The 7163-nt window shown below is 39.6% G+C and overlaps 1 pseudogene; it reads right to left on the bottom strand.

The window, feature by feature from the left end:
* Positions 1-4250: 4250 nt before the first annotated feature.
* Positions 4251-4713, bottom strand: LOC116898112 (annotated as a pseudogene).
* Between the last annotated feature and the right edge of the window lie 2450 nt (positions 4714-7163).

Raw genomic sequence — 7163 nt, 5'->3', positions numbered from 1 at the left:
ATTAAGTTTTTAAAATTAAAGTCGAGGACAAAGAGACTGCTCTACTCCCCTCCTCAACCCTGAGGTGTTTCTATTCTGTACAACATCGTAAGATAATTTCACATCATTTGCATTTATGTGATACAGAGCAACTATCCCTGGAGACTACAAACAGGTGGCCAAATTTAAAAAATAGAAACAAATGTTCTTTTTATTTTTTTTTTCCTGTTTGGTCTGCAGCTAAGCTGGAACACTGCTGTAGAATCCCCTGAAAGTCGCAAGAGGCTTAGTGTCAACTTCCTAAATGTCTTTACAATACCTCAAGGAGACTGAGGAAAAAGAATCCAGAGAGATAAAGACAGGCAGGCAGGCAGGCAGGCAGGCAGGCAGACAGACAGACAGTACTCTTAGAACAGGATTTTTGAGTGTCTCAAGCTATTCTCAGTTTGCATTAACGCAACATGTCTGTGTTTGAAGAATCTCCTGCTAAAACAGCTACTAATGCATGTTGGATAAGTTTTACCTCATCACTTTTTCCCCATTAGTAACTAAACAGTTACTAGATTTGTGGTTTGAGCTGCTCCATGGCAACATCACTCAGTGGCCTTTCTCCCTGACTTTGTTTCCTCAGGCATTTGTCACAAAGGCACTTGCTGCTTCTGCAAATGGCAAATGTGTAACTTGAAGTATCAAAACTTATCTACGTCTGTGTAATTTATGACCAGGGTTTGGTTCCTGTGTAAGAAAGAGAAGTGAGCCATCCCCTTGTAATTAGTGGTCCACCAGCTTAGTAGTCAGGCAAACCACTGGGAGATACACCCCTCCCCACTTAACATTTCTCTTCTATTCACCTCCTGAAAGTAAAATGTAGTCATCTATGTTTAGGGAAAGGCTTAGACAAATGGCAAAGCACCATGACTTCTGACCAGGTATTTGTATTCTGTTGAAGCTCTTGACATTTCCATGCGGTGAAGGGTCTGACGGGATGGAAAGAAAGTATCTTACATTTTTTCCCTTTGAGTTTTATTCGGGGTGATGCCCAGCTCCAAATTATAATGTCCAGCGAGGGTAGCAGAGCAGAAGTGTCATCAAAGCCACTGAAGCTTCTGGAGCTCGAGATTTACCTACATTCATAATCAAATAAAAAATAATATTACAATAATACTGACTGAAAATCAGATGCCCATGTGAGTGCTTTCTCAGAATAAAAAAGAAACAATGTATGTGTAAATCATTTTCAAGAAATAACAGTTTAAAAAGAGGAGCTAATGATTACCACAGAGGCATTCAGAAATAATATACTTATTACGCAACTAATATATTTAAACACCGCTTCCCCACAATCTTAGTCACATCTTCATGAACCATTAACTTTGTAATATTTTCTATAAGGCCCAAATCAAGGGGATTTAATATTTCTTCCAGCATGATTGATAGAAATTTATAGACCTTAATCAATTATATATTTTCTTGATTTTTGGTAATATTATGAAATTTTAAGAATTGCTTCAGAATTTGGAAAGAAAAATTCTACCAAGTTTCCTTCAGATGCAAATTCAAAAGTTTCTGGACACTTGTTACGTATATGTGGGGTTTTATTTAGGATTTCTATCTGTGATGAAATACCATGACCAAAATTCAAAACGGGCAGGGGAGTTTATTTGGCTTAGACATTTCAAGTCACTGTCTATTGAGGGAAACCAGGACAGGAACTCAACCAGGCAGGAACCTGGAGGTAGGAACTCAACCAGGCAGGAACCTGGAGGTAAGGGCTGATGCAGAGGCCATGGAGGGGTGCTGCTTACTAGTTTCTAGCTCGTCATAGCTTGCTCAGCCTACTTTCTACAAAACCTAGGACCACCAGCTTGGGGAATGGCCCCACCCACAACGGGCTGTGTCCTCTCCCATCAACCACTATTTTTAAAAATGCCCTAAGGGCTTGCCCGCAGCCTGCTTTTACGGGGGTATTTGTTTCCATGGAGGTTTCCTCCTCTCTGCTGAACTCAGTTTGTGTCGAGATGACATAAAATTAGACCACACGCTTGGCATAGTTGAGAACTTTGTTCTGATTGGGAGTCAATAAAAACCAAACCCTTGGTTTTACCTTTCTGATAATTAGAACAGTATTTTATATGCCAATGTGTGTCATATCTCATCTCCCTTGACTACCTACATCGTTCTTGCCTGGGAATTGTTGTTTTTTTCATAGCTTATGCTCAGTGACTTACCGTAGGAGAGAATAGGATTTTTCTCAAAACATATCCACGGGAGTTTCCCATATAGTGAACTGACCGCGACGCTCATAAATATAATCTAGTGAAAACACTGCTCTCTACCACGGCTCTGGGACCTTGCCTCCAACGGGAGAAAAATGATTTTTAAAAAAGTTGCAGTAGAAAATATGTGATTGTAGATAATCAAAAAAAAATTTTTTAAAAAAGAACTTACTTCACAAAGTTTAAAATGCATATTGATAGCTCACTAGAAAATTGTCGTTAGACTCAGGTTAAACTCATCTCCAGCTGTCACTGCCGTGGAACTGCCTTTTCTCAACCCAGCGGCCCTGTTTCCTAGCTGTCTTTATTCTTCCTGTAAGTAGAGAGGAAAGCATCTTCACTGTCTTTTACTGCATTTTCGTTCGCCTTTGGTCACACACAACACTACAGACAAGTGAAAGAAGTAAACTCTTTGGACACTCATGGCAGGGGTTGTATGATCTCAAAGTTGTGTCTGATTAGAAGATCTCTGCAATGCGCATAGCTGTACAGAACGGTATTTCAAAGAACATTTTCAAAAGTAACGAGTTTAATACCAGCCAAAAGCTTGCTATCTGGGGGCAGGGGGATTGATTTTGACATTAGAGGAAGCTGGGAGTGGGGGTTCAATGCAGTATCCACAAAGGCAAAAACTGTATTAATGTAGCACTGTAAAATCCAACAAAAATATTTGCAAAAAGTAAGGGTAAATATCATGTTGTACATTTTCCTCTACCCAGGGAGGATGCTATTTATCCGGAGTAGAATTTTGGTGGAATGTTGCCTGGGTGAAGGAGGTGGCAGGTGGCTGCCATTTGGAGTGTGAAAAACAGAGTCATGTGGATATAATTCTGAGGGAAAAAAACTCAAATGACAGAAATGAATTTGGGAATATTTTTTTCTACTTCGTGGAAGTTATTTTGAGCAGAAATTTAGGAAAATGATGGAATATAAGAGATAGTAAATTATGTCTCAAATAATAACCATCAACATAGAAAGAGATAGATACCAAAATCTGACTACACAGACAATGAAAGGTCTCCATTTTGAACTATAGTAAATAGAGACACTTTCTACAGTCATTAGTTATCTGTACATTTAAAAATTATCTCCTCACAAAAATATGTGTCATAATTCGTTTACTGGACACTTGGCTAGCATGTGTAAGGATCTAGGTTTAATCTTCAGGGCTGACAAGAAAGAGATGATTCTCACAAAAATGTTCCGAAGTCTATCACGAGAAATATTGCTATCTGTAAAGCCCAAAGAAATGTGTGCGTATAAACTTTCAAACCAATATATTAAGAACCTGCAAGCTTGTGTTTTATTTCTACTTATGCCACTGTATTAGATACTTTCCAATTGCTATGATTAAACACCATGACCAAGGCACCTTGTAAATGGAAGCATTTATCTTTCCAGAGGATTAGAGTCCAGTGTAACAAAGTAAAGCATGTCAGAAAAAAAAGGAAAGAAAAGAAAAAGGGAAAATAACAGCTGAAAGTTCACAGTGTAACGGCAATCAAAGGCAGAGAGAGCACACTGGAAATGGAAGAAGTCTTTTGGAACCTCAAAGCCCATTTCCAGCGATACAGCTCCTTCAACAAGGCCATACCTCCTCATCCTTCCAAAACAGTTCCACCAACCTGGGACCAAGTATTTAAACATATGAGGATATGAGAACCATATTTATTCAAACCACCATAGCCAACAACTGACTTTGAGGTAAGCTGTTTAAATTAATTGTCAGTGTTATCATCTGCATCATGACAATTCTGCTATACAATGTATAATTATTTTAAGATCCAACATCTTAGGAGTCTCTGTATGTCTACATGAATGTTAATATTCTTTTACTCGGGGGATGGGTTAAACAGAATGAGTCAGGATTACTTAGCTCATAGCTAATGTAACAAGTGAACAAGATCAATGACCCTTAAGATCAGGCTTCCTCTCTCTCTTTTTTTTATGGTGAAAAAAAAAGTGTATATTTAGATTTAGCCATCTGGACTCACTTTAGATGATCCCAATCTTGTTGGCAACATCTAGAGCATCATAACCAGGAGCCAAGCAAACATATGCCTTCTCTCCATCAGGCCTTATCAGGGCGTTGACTTTGGCAACATCAACATCATAGTTTCTTCATGGCCTGTTTGATCCAGTGCTTGTTGGCCTTGACGTCCACAGAGATCACAAGTGTGTTGCTGTCCTCTATTTTCTTCACGGCTGACTTGGTGGTCAGTGGGAATTTGATGATAGCATAGTGGTCAAGCTTGTTTCTCCCAGGTGCACTCTTTCCAGGATATTTTGGCTGCCTCTGGGGCCCCAGGGTCTCGGGCCACTGGAAAGTGGGTGACGTTCAGATCTTCTTTTTGTGGCTGTGGACGCCTTTCAGCACTGCCTTCTTAGCTTTCCAGGCCTTTGCTTTGGCTTCGGCTTTGGGAGGGGCAGGAGCTTCCTCCTTCGCTTTCGGCGCCATCTTGGTGACTACTTCAGGCTTTCTCATCTCTCTGTTAGCGGTATGTTCCGCTTCTTTTCCCTCTTCCCTCCAAGAAGATGACTTTACCTCATATAGATGGAGAACATTAACGGCCATTAGACCCCATTTTCTTCCCCAGGAAGCTACAGAACTCATTTGCACTTGGATTTCTTGCCTCTTCCTTTCTTGTTCTGATGAGCCCGTGTCCTTTCTCCAAGAATAAAGAACAAGTCCTTCTACTGGGCTTGTAGCACCCTTCCGTCACCCTGAGAAGCACAGCGTCTTTTCCTTCTGAAATAGCTCCATGTATCCACCCATAGCTTAGGTTCCCATGTATTTGTTGACAGACACCCTAATTTATATGTTCAGCACGGACTTATCTGAGCTCCAAGCCACGTGAATAAACTATAGGATTATAATTTACGTTCCTAAAATTCTTAAACTTAGACTTTATAAAGTCAAACTCTCCATACTGCCTCTCACCTTTCCCAGCTTGGGAATAGCACCGTGTATTCTGTCTCCATCTGTAGCATCTATTCTTAGTTCAAGCGAGACACCTCGGCTTCATCCCAGTTCTTATTGGACGCCAACCTCTAAGCCAACCAGCCCCGTTGTTTCTCCCGCCGAATTATGTTGTACTTCAGGTTCCTGCCTTTTTGTTGCCATGGTAAACATCTTTGTCAACACACTATATTTTTCCTCCACTTAGGCTTCTGTAACAGTTTAATGGATTTCCTGCCTATACTTCACCCTATTTATATCTCACTAATCTCCCAGAACTCGAGGCACAGAATAAAGGAATTGTTATGAAACTAAAACTAGATATAAATTATTCAAGCAATACAGAAAATTATGAAAAGCACTGTCAGGCCCTTCTGAAATCTCGCTGCATGGAGATCATTAAATGAATGTTTTTGTAAAGTTTTTCTCTGTGCATATTTTGGGGGGAGTAAACTAAGATGGTATCTGGATAAGTATCTTGAGCTGATCTTGAACTCATAGCAATCCTCCTGCTTCAGCTTCCTGAGTATGGGATTTTAAGAGCGTGCTACAATGTCTGCTCAGCTTTACGGTGTTTAAGTAAGAGAATATGCAGCATAACTTATTTTATGTAGAGATAGTCTATAATTTTATTTTTCTAATAGTTATTTCTTTAAATGTCAACATACACTTAATATATTTCTAAAAGAGGACAAAGAGTATACAAAGAACAAATAGAAAAAGGGAGTGGTTATGAAAAGTAACAAACTTTTCACATCCTCTGTCTTCTGAAATCTTCCATTTAAAACTCCTAATGGCTTCTGCTTCTTGGTTTAACTTGATTAGCTGTGATATGTTAGGTCGCCTATATTAAACATTGTCTGTTGATTTCTTTCAATGATAAATGGAGATTTGGTGCACATCTATTCCCCTTGATGGTCTCTCCCTCTGTTCTCACAGCCATGACTCCACCACAGCCAGTGCTTCCTTGGGGGCTATCGTTGTACATTTAACAGTGCATGTCCCCCCCTCTTTCTGGTTTCCCTGGGTGTGGAGATTCTATGCTGACCTTTTCATGCCTTCACCTTCTGGTTTTCTTACTTTGTAAAATGTACTTTTCACGTTTATTTTAGGGAGACTGAAAACAGTTTCTCTTGCACCGCCAGAGTTCCCTCTCCCATTCTTCACTTCTGAAATCTTCATACAGAACGATCTCTCCATTATTGTGGGTTTTTTTTTCCATTATTGTACCTATAGGATGTGTTTGGTTGGTTCAGTACTGAACCAAACAAGTATGACACGATAACAATTTTTTACATGTATGAGGATTTTTTCTAAATACACAAATTTAAAATTTTAAATCTATATACTGAAAAAGGACTTCTCCCAATATCATAAATTCATAATGTGGTTCACTGCTTACCTGAGAAACTATCACAGTGTGTGTGTGTGTGTGTGTGTGTGTGTGTGTGTGTGGTGTGGTATGTGTATGTGTGTGGTGTGTGTGTGTGTGGTGTGTGTGTATGTTTGCATGTGTGTAAGTGTAAGATCCTTTCCCAATACACACAACTTAAATTTAATTTTTCCTTTTCTGAACAACCCTACAATTTGTGCTTGTGGTTTCTGGTCAACCATCAAGTGATGGAATAGCTCCTCCCACCTTCTGATACACTTTTAAACACCGATGATGTGTTTGGGGGTTGCATCCTGGAGTTGATCTTACTGCATAGAGGTTCCTTTAGGTCTTCATTATCAGCCCATATCAGACTCCTCATTTCCTGCGTCCTCCATGTGTCTCATTCTTACTTAGTTACTCTGTTTTCTGTGTTCCATCTTTAGTTACCTCATAGGAAGTAATGTGTAGAAGACAACTGCTACGAGCCTCTACACATAATTTCATTGCACCATGATACGTGTCCAGTAATGTGATGGGGTAAGGAACAACTTCAAAAGTTCACAGTTAAGTGCTT

Source organism: Rattus rattus, chromosome 4 (assembly GCF_011064425.1).
Source record: "Rattus rattus isolate New Zealand chromosome 4, Rrattus_CSIRO_v1, whole genome shotgun sequence".
Classification (NCBI taxonomy): Eukaryota; Metazoa; Chordata; class Mammalia; order Rodentia; family Muridae; genus Rattus; species Rattus rattus.
This window is presented reverse-complemented; position numbering and strand designations above follow the sequence as displayed.